Raw genomic sequence first — 15,132 nt, 5'->3', positions numbered from 1 at the left:
CAACATTCACTTGTACTGTGAAAAGTATTTTCAGGGCCACTTTTAGTTCCCAGTCTCTCTCTGAAAGCTGGACTCCAGTTTCAAGCCAATGACCCAGCCTGCTTGTGGCATACAAAAAAGGAAAAACAATGCCTGACTGGGTGGATGCTGGTGGCATCTGCCCAGTTACTGTTCGCACCTCCGACCCAGAGCTTCCTGGGACCCAGTTATCTTTCTTCATTGCTTCCAGATGTATCGTGCTGGCAAGGAATCAGAGTCAAAGACCAGGGCTTTGACGCGTGTCTCTTTATCAGTCAAACATTTCTGTGTCATCATTGTCTAGGACAGTCCTAAGGTGGACCTTAGTTGATAAGAAATTGATAGATAAATCCGTACCTGAAAAAGCAGCATCGGTGTGGTTATATAATCCTTCAAGACAATGAAAATGAGTTACAAAATAGCCCCCACACCATTTTTAAAGTGTCTAGTTTATTTCCATGATAACTGCTCATTTGAAACACACAAAAAGGATTGGCTTTTTAAGGAACCTTCACATCGTGCACACTAGCAAGCGACTTGCCTGTGTGAAACGAGGACTACAAGCAGGGGAATTTGTCACACAGATTTGTTTTCTGTTGCGTGTCTTGAAAGTACAGTTGCAGAGCCCAGAGGAGATGCTTAGGGCTGACATTACTTTGGATTCTGATACTGGTAAGGGTCCATCCAGGGTTGGTGAAATAAAGCTACAGATGTGCTCTATTTAGTTTAAATAAGGATGTATGTGTTTCTCGGTTTGGGTTTAGAGTGGGATTTCAAGTCGTAGCCCAGTAAACAGAGTGTTATGAAAGCTGTTTAAAGCTATACTCTAAAGGATATGCATCAGCTAGAGCTGAGAAGATAGGTGATCAAGTGTATAAACTGCTGACTGGCCCAAAGTCCTGGCTTCTCTTCTTCACTGGGCACATCATGGCATCTAATTTGCTGCCAAAATTGTGATACCAGGCATGGATGCTGTGTTATGGTCGGTGAGAGGAGGGATGCAAGTACAGGTTTGGTATTTTTGGGATGGAGATGCGGGGGATCAGGTAGAGTTTTGTGTTGTGGGATGGGAGTAAGAAGATAGGACTACAGATACCAGTTATGGATTTTGGGTTGTTTGGCGATGGGGAGGCAAGAAGACAGTTTTGGATCTTTTGCTGACTCGGCTTGCGTTTTGCTCGTGTTTTGCCCTTAGAACCCTTTCCTCAGCTCTGGCTTGACTTTGCTCATGAATTCTCTGAATCCCTACATAAGAGTGTTCACAATGCAAATATATGTTAAAATTTGGAAAAACACAGAAAGCCCTTACGATGAGTTGCCCAGCACCATCACGTGTTATCCGGGACCTTGTGCTAGGGCATTGAGGTAGAGATGCATGTTCTGGCCTTGGTCGTACTTTCTGAAGTTCTACTCAACACTGGGGCCAAAGGGAGCCCATTTCATAGGAGTGTGCCTTGCTTCCTGTCATGCGCCTTACAATGCTTTGGGAGCCCGACCATAAAGCTTCTACCGCTAATATACAAGTGGATTTTGGCGTGAGACCAAGATGTTACTTTTATTTAATTTGTTCTCAAATGGAGAGCAATAGTGGACTTCAATCTGACCTTTTGAAATTTCTAGCATTCACGGGTCACCGAAAAGGTTTCCAAGTATAGCCTGAAATTTCACAATGTCTGCTTGTTTGAGTTGATGTGCAAATGCCCAGAATGGCCCTCAGCAGATCTTTGGCTGGTTTAATAATTTACTTTTGGGGTGATCATGTGTGATCTTCGATGATATGAGGGTTACAAAATCTGACAAGAATCAGGGCTCTCCAGCTGCCCGCGTCACGTGTATGGAGGGAAACAATGGTTTCCAATCTGCGCTTTCATTAAACAAAACAGTGCATTTTGGGAGGTACGGTTTTAGTTTCTGGTAAAAAAAAAAAAAAAAATGGATGCAAAAAAAATGCCCAATATGCGTCACTGCAGCAGGAAAGGCCAGTACTGTGGTCAAACACGGTGTGCGTCTTGGTTTTAATAATTGCATTCTGCTAGTTATATTCAGTAGTGCCTGCGAGCGTGGGGAGGGTGTCAGACCCACCCGCTGCGAGTTGGATTAAAGGGGCTAATAAAATACCTGGATTACTCTGTAACCTTGTATTTGTTTACTCTGGCCACAGTCATTATCATTATTTTCGGCAGAGAGCAGACACAGGAGCGTCATCAGCTTTGCGGTTGAGGGCCTTTAAAACAGTGTGACAGTCCTATCTGCTTTCACACACTGTTAACCCAAGGAAAGCATAACACGTGTATCAAGTAATCTCTAAATACTCTGTTTTTTTGTAGCTTTTGACAGTATTGAAACTTCTCCAAAGAAGTAGGCTGACCTACAAAGTAAACCTATTTTCCACAGAAAGAAAACAGTTACCTCAATGTATTTTTAGTTTTTTTGTAGGCAGGCAACTTGCATATTGTTACATCACACAAACCAATGAAGCACATTGCTTTCCGGACTACTCAGAGCAGATGATCTTGTCACACATGCATATTGAACACATCTCAAGTTGGCCTATTTCACATTCCTGGCTTTTATGCTCTCATAGTATTGTATTATGGTGTGTTACACTTGGTGTTTTATACTGGCAAAATAAAACTACAAATACTGTACAAGCATACTGAACGTTGTGAGTCAAATATCCACAACTTGTCAAACATCCATCCTTTACCCAAGACAACTAAAGATGCTATTATTTATAAAGTGTACATTGCATGCCAAATTCTCCCTCTGCCCGATCATTGCTCGTGTCACCATTACCGGTGAGCCATGGTACCCTCCAAACAAAAAGGTGACATAACTTGAGTATTACAATGGTTGACGAGGTGGCTCGCCTGCGCTTTGATTGTGTAAGGAGTCTGCCAACCTGATTGAACTCTTACCACCTTCCATTAGCCAAGTGCAGTGGCCATGGTGTCGTAACCTGCTACATAGCTTGCGAGTGGTGTTGTGGAGCAGAAACTCTGTTTAAGGGTGGGGAACACATGTGTAATTTTGAGGATTGCTTCCACATATTGTTTTACTTTTTCTGTCCTCTATCCCACCATCCAGGACATGTGGGTTCCAGCTGCTGCTCACTGTTTTGCCTTTTAAGGAACTAGGGAAAACTCCCACTAGCAGCAGGGCTTGCTACTTGCCCTTCCCTTTCCAGATAGGAGGGCATGAGCCACGTTAATGCTAATCATTGTCTCAACCTCAGAAGGATTATTTGATTTACCAGACCATCTGCAGCAGCTGCATCAACCAACTGTGGTACCCTACAAAGTATATGCCATATATCTGTTGTGTTGGTTTATCAACTTGTGGATAGGTGGAAAATAAGGGTTGATATAAGAGAAATGTAATTTTGGAGAAAGTGGAATAAACGTGATTCAAGGCCAGCTCTGTCACTGCTCTTGACACTCTCCTTCCTGCGGGCTACACAATCCTCTCCAAACCCAGGCCCAACAGGACTGGAGGTGGAGTGGCCCTGATCATCCTGAGTGGATCCCTGCTTCCATCATTCCTATTCCTCTTCAGAATGCCTCATCTGTAGGCTTGGGGTCACCCCCACTTTCTCTCACCCTCGCCACAATCTAAGACCGCCTGACCCTATCTCCCGCTTCCTCTCTGAATGGGCCAACCTTGCCTCGTCTCGTTCAACCTCTTCTTCCAAACTCCTCCTTCTTGGTGACTTCAACATCCACCTCGACCCTCTTAAATCAACCACCTCTCACATCCAAGCCTACACTACTGGAGCCTCTAACAGCACGGGCAAACTTTTCAAAATCTGCAAGAAACTTGCCAATCCACTTGCAGTATCCACCTCTCTCCTTCCTTCCCAGGCGCTCTGCACTGCCTTGGCCTCCTCACACCCAAAACTCAGGACATCATGTCCTCACTCCCCTCCACCCTCACCTCCTCTCCCACTCCTACTCCCCTGCCTCTCCTAGCCCCCCTCCCCCCACGCCCTCACTATCATCCCTCCTGCCCATAACACTGGACAAGGTCTCTAAGTGGCCTCCTCCAAACAGGTGCTCCCTACTCCTCCAGAACCATTAAGGACTACATCTTCTCTCTTGCCCGGGCCTTCGCAGACTTCTGTAACCACTCCTTAGGTACTGGCTCTTTCCCTCTATCCCTCAAGCACTCCCTTGTGCACCCTCTCTTAAAAAAGCTGTCTGCTGACCCATCTATATTACCCCCTTCCTGTGGTAAACTCTTGGAAAGGTTGGTCCTCCCCCCAACTGACCCATCACACTGATCTTGTTGGCTGCCTTCATGACCACCAATCTGGATTCTGGGTATCCAGAGGCACAGAAACTGCTTTCCTGAACACCTGTGAAACCATGCTCATAAATATCGACTCCAACTCTCCTGCTGTTTTCATTCTACTTGATCTCTCCTCTGCCTTTGACAGGGTCAACCATTCCATCCTCATAAAACGACTCTGTGATACCCTCAGCATCACTGACCGGGCACTGGACTGGCTGACCACTTTCCTCACTAACCGCCCTCCCCAGAGACAATTGGGCCCTTTATCCTCCACCACCCTCTCTACCTGTGGAGTCCCCTAGGGCTCTATCCTTGGCTCTGCAATATCTATCTCTCCCCTCTTGCTCACGTGATCCCCTCTAGCCTCATTTCCAGTGTTATGCCAATGACACGCAGCTTTCCTTCAAACTGCCCTCTACTTCCCCCTCTTCCTCCACTCTCATCCCCAACTGTCTGTCTGCCATTAAGGCATGGTGTTCAGCAAATAATCTCTGTCTCAATGCCAGTAAGACTGGGATTCTCTGCATCGGGACACCTATGATCTCTTTACCTCCAACCCGTTGGCCACCCTCTTTGGGCCCTCTGCCCCCAGCATCTTGTGAGGCCAAATACCTTGGGGTCATCTTCGAATCTGCTATCTCCTTCACCCCTTACATCATGCACCTTACCAACAAATCCCATTTCCAGCTCCTCCACCTCAGAGGCATTCATCCTTTTCTAACCTTCCCCCAGAACTTCAATGTCTCCAGAGCTCTGGTCCTTTTCAGGCTGGACTACTGCAACACCCTCTTTCTCAATCTCCCTCTCTCCGCTCTTCGACCCCCTCCAGCTAATCCAGAATAAAACTGCAAGACTTATCCTTGGCCTCAAAGCCAGGGACCATATCTCTCGAGCCCTAAAATCTCTCCAGTGGCTGCAAGGATCAAACTAAAGACCCTGTGCATCATCCACAAGGCCTTCTGGGGTCTGGGACCATGCTATCTCCAACACTCCCTCTCCGAATACTACCCTGATAGAGTCCTACGCTCCTCTAATTCCAACTCTCTGTCTGTGAAACGCTTCTGTAAGCAGAGAGTGAGGGGGCAGATCACTCTCTGTGGCTGGTGCCCCCCTTTGGAACAGCCTCTCTTCCCTTCTGATTTGAGCCAGACCGCCTTAACTTCCGGAAACTGCTCAAAACTCTGCTTCTCTCTACCTTTCAATCTTTCCCTTCCTTGCTAATTACCCCATTGCCGCTGTGACTGCTGGCCTGATCATCATGAACCTCACAGGATCTCAGGCACTTCCTCCCAGTCATTACCAGCACCCCCACTCCACTGCATTGCCCTGCAGGCCCCTGCCTGGGGGCTACACATACCACCCTTGAGAACTGCCTGTACTAGCATTTAGCGTGAGGTGTCCTCCTGGCTACCCTCACCACTTCCCTCTTGGGCACTCCTCCAGCACGTGTCCACTCCCCTGCTCCCCTTCCCATTCCTCTCCCCTGCACTTCTCTTCAATGCACTTGCACAGCCGAGTGCCACAGGCCTAGTAGGACCAAGGCTGTATATATATTATAGTTGCTTTTTTGTTTTCTTGCCTCAGTTATTGTTTCCCCTGTTACCTTCCCATTTAGCCTTGTGGCGCTTTGAAACACAATTCTGTTGTATAAAGTGCCTTACAAATGATTAATAAAAATAAATAAATGCAATGGAATGTAATGAGGCTTTGTAGAGTGTAGCAACCACCCCCCACGTCGGCGGGCGGGTGTGCATGGTTGGTAACAGCCAGCCAGCCCGAGCATAGTGAGGCCTGAGCAAAGGGTGTGTGATGTCTTTGGGGGTGGGGTGGGAGAGTGGAGATGTGATGCAACAAACAAGATGCCACCACCCCGGGAGGGGCCTGAGATGGCTGGGAAAAGCTGATGGTAAACAGTGTGTTCTTGCCCGCTTTTCCAGCTACCTGATTGTCTGAGCACCTTTCCCTGAGTTCAAATTAAATTTCTTCCATTATGAGGCACCGTCTTTGCTCTACAAATGCGATGGATGCAAGGGAAGACCACTTTCATTGCATTGGGCAGCTTTCCATGCCCTCATTATTTGGCCTTGTGCCCCATTACAGAAGCGGACCAGGCAGATGCAAACCAGTGTTGATCCTGTCACCATTGTGTGTTATTTAAGGTTTGCCCAGTGCACTGCTAGTGTAGAGGATGTCCCGAATAAAACCTGCACTCCAGTTGCCCATTTTGAAGTACCAGGAACGTTCACACCAAGATATGTGACGTATGATGAGAAAATAAATCAGCAGAGAGCCGCAGTAGGGTTCTGCCCAGTACCTATCAGAAAAGCAACACCTATTGAAGTACCGATACCCAGACAACCATGCACAGTAAGGTATCCATTAAGAAAACCCAACCAGCAAATGCGACGAAATGAAGATCGCCTAAGTACAGTCCCGGAAGAAACTCAAAAGGTCTTAATGGAAGACGAATGGTGACGTCACGGGGACCCAGACAGGCGTACAGATAGAAGAAATAACGACCCGAGAATGACACAAAGAGACGAAACTCCATGAATAAGGATATTGTGAACCTACAAGGGAGAACAATGTTGAAATAACAAGAAGCTTAAGCTGTAAACAGGATAAAAATATTCAACAAGCTAACACCAGTACATATGCTTGGAACCACAAGAAGGCTAAGAAAACAGTATGGCTTGCTATGCTAAGTAGAAGAATAGTGCGGCAAGCGCCATTATACATAATCTACCACAAAATGAAGCACATTATTATAAGTGCAATTCCACTTTGCACGAAAAGCAGAATCAACCCAGGTTAGTAAAGGCCGCATGAGCAGAGATTCATATTCTAGCAAATGAGAAGAGACGGCTGAATCGAAACTCGGCAGATGCAACTCATGCCAAGAGAGCCAAGGTCATACCACTAGAAGGAACGAACAGTAGCTACATCTAAGTGAAGCTTAAGAACAGAATATCCTGTCTCTAAAAGGTTGAGATAAGGAAGCGTAGGCAGGTGGCTGAGCTAAATAAGAATCAAATACACAAATTGAGAGACACAAGACAAATTCACGGTGTGGGAATCACGTGACAAGCCGAGCGAAAAGGAGCACGGGTTCACACCTACGCTTGGCATCCGCCCAGGAAGAGATATCAGAACTTTTCCAGACAGAAGATGCAGTTTCGAGGCAAACCACAGTAAAATAAAGGACACATAGTTGCTGAAGTGATGATTGATTGTAACCTTAATTGGAGGAAGGGCGGGTAACTAGGGGGCACCCTGCACCTGGCTGACCATTCTGCGTGCTGCTAAGCAAAGTGGAAATTTATGGATGGGCTTGGTGCCAACTCAATCACAATGGACCAAATAATCAAGGGACCTATAGTTAGTAGAACCAATGGGATGTCGTACTTTTAGTGACGTCTACAGTAGTCATTTTGAAGGAAGGGCTTAGACGCCCACCTGACAGTGTTTACCCAATCCCTTCACTCCGTTACCATATACAGATATAGTACCTATATTAAAGTTACCTTTTCCTAACCAATAGAATTGCATATTAACTTTTGAGTGTTATACATCAATTATGACGAGTTTTCAGTGTAAACACTATGATTTTTATGAAGTTCATTGGAGTTGAAGCGAGACAGACTATTGCATCACTGCTGATTTCCATGACTCCCCGTTTTTTGTACTTGTCATTAAACGGACTCCCTTTGCCAAACCATTGAGTTGTCTTTATTGATTGGTGTTGGAGTAATAAATCTGCACCCCAATCCATCTCAAGGGTGCATCTATCTTGTCTTAAAGTACTTCGGAGCAAACCTCGGCTCTATGGGCCAGCCGGGGGTCTCTGGAGTACACTTTGTAGCAGAGATTGATGGTTTATCGATTATTGATTAGAAGACACCCATTGACCATCAACATAAAGTAACTTGAAGTCTTTGGCAATATCACGAGTCCTTTGCCGTTCGGCCGAGTAGACCGTGAAGCTGCCCGTAGACAGTGGTAGTGTAAGAAAAACTGCAGACCAGGGTTTGAAGGGACCCCTGTTCCCCACGCTAAGCGGGTGCAAAGCTGAAGAAGGCGGCAGCGAAGGCGGTGATCCCGAGGGTCCAGAGAGGAAACATGCAAACGGTGAGTGAAAAAGATTGAGTGTTTTGGCAAAAGTGCATGCCTTAGAACAAGTAAAGGGAAAAGGTAACGGAGGGAGGTGGGAAGACAAAATATAGTTAGAAGTAGAGAAGAATGTATATATATAAGGGGATAATGACTCCAGAATAATTAAGTAAATAAAGGTTACCAGGGAAGACACCCGAGAAGAGAGAGGTTACCGGGGAGGACGCCCGAGAAGTGAGAGGATTCGCCTTATTCCTACGCTTTTAATACAAGCGGCTAGAAGAAACGTGTACCCAGAGTCCCAGCTAAAGGGGGAAGGATTAGACTACCACAACGGTTAAAGACGTCGTGAAAGGGGTACGTTTAGACACCACAAAGTGGTAATGATTAGAGGCAGCGATGCCTGTGACCAGCTGGGGTTCGTCTAGTCTGTCAACCGTCTGTCTTATATGTTTTATGTTGTGATGTCATACATCAAAACATTTGATTGAATAGCTGAGATAATATCACATACGAATTGATGTTTTTTGAGTAAAATAGAAGGTATAACATTTTGTGAAAATATAGGATTGGAGCTTGCGGTGTTTGGTGCTCGCTCATATTGTTGGATCTGTTTAAGTCACATGAAAGTATTGACAAGTGTTATATAAGAGGAAAGGGAACAGATTTGAGCATGGTGGACATAACTCCATTGACACACATATGCAAACAGTTGTCGAAACACGCACCCAAACTAAAGAAATACAGTACAGAATGGGTTAAGGGAACCGCCCACAAAATGTTGATGCCATGGCCACAGGGTGGGTCCTTATCTAAAGCCGTCTTGCAACACATGATGACATATTTGCATGCCACATACACGGGCAAAAAGTTAGACAAATGCCTCGCTGTTCTAGAACTTTGGAAAATCTATGAACAGGGAAAGGAAGAGAAGCCGCCAATAGATTGGATACTTAATGTATGCTCAGAGGGGGGTGAGATGCCTACCACGCTGCCCGCCCCATCCGAAACAAAGGGTGAAGAAAGTAAGGACGAGGGATTATACCCGCTGAGAGAGCTTAAAGCAGCCACAGGGTACAGCAATCCGGCATATTAGTCAAATACGCAAAGTAGTAACGAAAATCAAGGGAAAGATAGGGATAATGATATCACCTCCACAGTCCCAAGGGACAAGTAGAGATGTGATGACGAAAGAAGGGATCAAGCACAGACAAGCGCATCTTTCGACAAGGAGAGAGAAGGGAAGAGATAGAAGGGAAACGAAGATCGAACTGATGAGATAGCATTCGCAAAAAAACGAATGGATGGGAGGACAAATTTATTGAAACTTGATGGCAAAGGCATTTATGATGCGAAATGAAAGGAGAGGTTAGATGAGATACAGAGAAAGGGAAAGGAGAAGGAGTTGAGAGATGAAAAAATAAGAAAGAAAGACAGGCAAAGGCGAAACAGCTATATCGCGAAGAGCAAGAAAGACAACTCGATCGCAAACAAATAGCAGCAACCGATCATGACAGACAAGAACAGCAAAGGTCAGAGGAAGAACAAAGAATAAGAGAGAAAAAAAATAAAGAGATGAGGAAATTCGAAGGGCAGATGAACGTAGAAATGAAAAGAAAATGGAAGAAGATAGAGTCAGAGAAGAGGCGAGGAAACGCAAGGAATTCGATGACGATGTAGAACGTAAGCGGAGACAGAGAGCACACAATCTTGAATATCTGGGGAGAGAGGTTAGAAAACCCGCTCCAGTAGTAGATTGGGAAGACATTGAAGAATTATATCCTGCGTACGATTCAGTACCAGACACGTCTAGGGCAAATATGGAAGATGACTTAGACACCAGAAGCATCGGAGAAATGATTGATTGAATATATGCTGAAATGGGGTTAGAACAAACACCCCAAGTGGAGGGGGAAGATGAGTGCCTGGAGAGCACTCGGCTCCACGACACTGAGGATGTCACCCGAAGTAGTGGTAATAGGGAACTATCCCTGGATAGATTAGAAATCAGTAGAAACAATGAAGATACAAGAAGTTGCGTGAATTGGGGACAGACAATGTCCGACTCGGAAAGGGAGGAGAGCGAGGAAAATGAAGAAGGGAGGCAAAGTGAAAGACTCCCCCCAAGGGAAAAAGGAATAAGATGGTCAGACACTAGCGAGTCTGCACCGAGAGCATCAGAATCAGCCACGCAGTCTGACCGACATGAAGAAGTATCTCATGGTCAGAGGGGGGTGTCTTCACCGCCCTATGTAGACAGGCTCAGGACATTGCCAGGCATACAGCGATGCAGGAATATTACCCCTGCAATAGATAGGAGAACAATGAGAGAAGAGAGAGAGGGCTATGCATCCCAATTTCCGTTGCTTGAGAAAAGGGGAGTAACACCACAATATATTCCATGGCCACACATGGATCGAGACAATTTGAAAAACAAGCTTCCAATGCTGACATCGGGAGCCGGAAAGTGGATACACGAGTTAGAATAAATGACAGGAGGAAACATGTTAGCTATAGGGGACATTAAGGGTCTCCTAATCACCATACTTGGTGAGAGAGCAGACAATGTGTGGGCACGAGCAGGCTACCCTGGTGTAACCACAATTAATACCTCACATGACAGAGCTCCATTTAACAATTGTAGAGCCGCAGTATGGAAAGCTTTACGAGTGCTATACCCACATACTTTTGATATGGGAGCTATAATGACGCGGAAAATGAAAGAGTCTGAGGATCTGTTAATTTACATACAGAATTTTCAAGACGCATCGATGCTCTAGACTCATGAATCTTGCAGGTAATCTATATCTGTGTTTTACCATATATTGTGTCAAGGGCTGCCAGAGCCGGTGCAGAAACAACTCAGGAAATTGGTGGGAATTGAGGCCAAGCCTTTGGCCGAAATAGAGTTGACCATCGCACACTATTGTAGACTGCTGCAAGAAATGAATCGCAAAAGGGAAGCTGCACATAAGGGTGAGGAGGCGAAATTGGTGCAAAAGAAATTGTCAAAATATGCTCTTGAGGGAGCCATGATAACTAGCGCAGCTGAATCGAGCATGCAGCAGGTGACTAACCCACAGCAGAATAATCAAAGCAGTACTGAGTTTTGTCCCAGGGGAAGAGGATGGCAAAGTAATCAGGGAAGTTTCCAGAGTAAACAAGGAGGGTTTCAGAATATGCAAAATGGTAATCAAGATATGTCAAACGTGCAAATGATCCGACCACCGCCAGTATGTTGGTTGTGTGGAATGACAAGGCACTTAGCTTGCACATGCAGAAATCAAGGCATGATGCAGAACGGCCAAGGGACAGGAGCAGGCATGGTGAATCCATCTGCAATTCTACAGCAGAGTATTGAACAGAATCACACGGTGCAACACCAAGTGCCAGGATCACAACAAGGCGTGCAACCTCAGAACATGGGGAATTTTCCACAAGGACAATCCCAACAGGCACCGTTGCAATCATCACAGATGATGAGCACAGGGCAGACCCCAGACCTTGGAATGGGAGGTAACAATGGTAATTGGGGAAATACATCAGTGCACAGTGGGCCAAATTTGTATATGGACTAGGACAGCTCACTGGGAACCCGGATGTGTTCTATCCTATCAGTGACACCAGACCCTCACCGGGAACATAGGGTGGATGTCGTTATAAGGGATAAAGAATATTCCTTCCTAGTTGACATGGTTGCAACACGCTCGTGCATACATGAAGGCAAGTTTTCCTTGTCCCGCGAGGCCATAAATACTCAGAGTTTTACAGGAGCTACACGTCGTGTTCCCTTCACAAATGCACTTCCAGTCTCCATAGGAGAATGTGAAATGAATGTGCCTTTACTATATTCACGTCAGACCCCAGTAAACATTTTGGGTCCAGATTTAATGACAAAGTTAAACATGACAATCTCGTTCACGGAGGGCATAATATGTTCAACTACAGGAATGCACTATTCAAATGTATGCAAAATAATCAGAGCATACGCAGGACACACAGCCATGAGGGCTATACCATTAGAGCCAGAAATATTTGAATATGGTATGCATGTGCTTATGGCAGGATTGCCAGGCCTTGCAAACAAAATCATGAGAACCCCTGATGAGTTCTTATTTAGACCAAGAATACCGATGCACGAGGAGAAGGGACAAGTATTTCCCTTGATGATACACACAGCTGCAGTACGAGGGAGGGTGGCCTTGATTGACGGTTATGATGACAAGAGCCGACAATGGTGCGCAGTAATTGCCATTGAAGAAGGATATCGAGTGACTGACGTCACCGATGACGATCTGTTTGAAGAACAAGCAGATATGGGAGAGACAATGGTGGAAGTGAGTCTCACCTTTTGGGTAAAAATGATCAAAAGGGAAGTACTTCAGAGAATGATGTTGGCACAAAACCGTCCTGAATATTTTGATGACGACATGGCCCAGGTGCCTGTCTCAGTGTGGACCACAGGACCCTATGGCGTAGGCCTTTTGAAGGGGGTTGGAGAAGTACAAATTAAACTGAAACCAGGAGCAATTCCCCCAAGAGCACAACAATATCCCGTGTCCAGAGAGGCAGATGAAGGGATTTTTAAGACAATTTCTGCAATGATGGAACAGGGCATCTTAGTGACGTCAGAGTTGTCATGCAATACTTTGGTTTATCCAATCAAGAAATCAAAAGGGGGGGGGGGGCGCTGTTGAGCGCCGAACAAGATGGCCGCCTGAACGTGACTCTCCGCGGCAGGCAGTCACAGGATCCTCTTTTGCGGCACCTTTCTGGATTCGCACTGGACTCCGGAGGGCACGACTCGATCGAGGACGATCCGTGCTCCATTTGGACCGAACCCCAACGCGAAACGGGGCCGGGGACCCCGAGATCCAGACATCTCTCCGCCCCTCCCCCACCTGCGAGGCAGCTTCGCGCCGACGTCCTTCCTCGGTTGCGGGACGTGCCGGGCTTCCTGGATTTGCTGGAGTCGCCACAAGCTCCAGCGAGGATCCCCGACGGGGCTCGCTGACTGTGGGGCCTCCCCCGGAGCCCGGACCCTGCTGACCTTCCCCTCGCGGAGGGGCGGCACACATACGGCTGCGGCCGCGGCACAACCCGGCGCCGCCTCGTGGGGTGTCCTTGGCGCCGCTGTGGCCTGGCCCTTCCCGGACTGTGATCCTGCTCGCCGACGGCTGGAGCCCCCGCCCCCTCGGGGACACATCAATGGAGGGGTCGAGCTGCGTTGCCCCCCTGGACGCCTGGCGCCGCGCTCCCCTGCTGACACACACCGTAGGGCCCCGGGCCCAATAAGGTACGTGGTGCGTGGGGGGGTACCGCCTCACTCCGTGGCCCGAGTGCTGGTGGTGCCAGCCTCAGTGACTTGGGGCTCACCTTGCTGTGCGCTGGCGCTCTCACCCAGCGCAGTCGGCCTCGCCCTGAAATTACATCACCTGGGTGCCCCTCTCTCCCGCGGATCCGGCGATTGACTTGGGGTGCTCTGGGCCATGCCAGTCACCCACATTATCATCATCTACTTTGAGGGACCTCCTGAAGATCCTCGGGGTTTGGTTCATCCCACATCGCTGTTCTGGAGTCTCAGCCTGTTCATTTCATCGGGGGGGACACAAGGCCGGTTGGGGCTCTTCCCTACCCCTCCTACAGGCTCGCTTGGACTACCATTCCTTGACCTCTGCTCTCACGGTGGCCCCTGGGTCGCCTACACCTGATCTCTCCGGGGCAGGTTGAACCTCCACGGGCCCCACCGGCCGCCACAATCCCCACATAACGGGTCTACAGTCGCTGACCTCCCCTCTGAAAATCACCTGCTCTACATCACGTCCCGCGAGGTTCCCATACCGCCCTCTCTTGAGCTGCTGGGACCCCCTACTTACTCTATTGGAACTCCAACCTTGCCAGGATGACCAAGGGGGCCTCAAAGAAACAGAGCTCCATCAATATGTTCGCGAAGTCATCGGTGAGGCCGCCAGAGGAAACCACCGAGCAGGCTCCAACTGCGGCATCATCCGCCATAGCTCCGGAGTCTCAAAACATGATGGATTTTATCCGGGAGGGCTCCACCGCACTCCACTCAAAACTAGATGACATGAACGGCACTATATCCTCTATCAAGGCCCATATTGAGAGGACGGATAGCCGGGTGGCGGAGGTCGAGACAAGGGTGGGCTCCGCTGAGGATGCATTGGGTGCTCTGCGCTCCGAGGTCATCGCCCTTTCCAATCGAGTCCTCGACGTGGAAAAGAAGAACGAGGACTTGGAATCCCGATCAAGGCGCAATAACCTTCGTATCATCGGCGTTCCTGAGAATGAAGTTCATGAATCAATGGAAGACTTTGTCGAACATACATTGCTGACACTCCTCGATTCACCCAAACTTTCCCCGCAATTTTCCATAGAGCGTGTGCACCGAGCCCTTACGGCTAAACCCAGGCCTGGCGCTCCTCCTCGGCCCATTATAGCCCGTGTGCTGAATTTTCGTGACCGCGATGCCCTCCTCAGGGCCGCGAGGCTCAAGGGTGAGCTCTTACTGGGCGGTGCGAGGATCCACCTCTATCCAGACTTCTCAGTGGCCGTCCAACGTGAGCGCAAGACCTTCCTGGCGGTAAAACGCAGGCTGCGTGATCTCTCAGTTAAATACGCCATGCTCTACCCCGCCAAACTCCGTATAGAACACGCCAACTGGGTGTTCTTCACTCTTCCAGAAGAGGCCTC

General features: G+C 47.7%; 1 protein-coding gene across 1 annotated transcript in view; it reads right to left on the bottom strand.

The window, feature by feature from the left end:
• Positions 1-15,132, bottom strand: part of LOC138570024 (serum paraoxonase/arylesterase 2-like) — a 771,286-nt gene that overhangs the window by 634,764 nt on the left and 121,390 nt on the right. The window lies entirely within an intron of this gene.

The sequence above is a fragment of the Ambystoma mexicanum genome, chromosome 2q (assembly GCF_040938575.1).
Source record: "Ambystoma mexicanum isolate Mex_15411 chromosome 2q, UKY_AmexF1_1, whole genome shotgun sequence".
Taxonomy (NCBI): domain Eukaryota; kingdom Metazoa; phylum Chordata; class Amphibia; order Caudata; family Ambystomatidae; genus Ambystoma; species Ambystoma mexicanum.
Note: the sequence above shows the minus strand (reverse complement) of the source record. Positions and strands in the feature narration are given on the sequence as shown.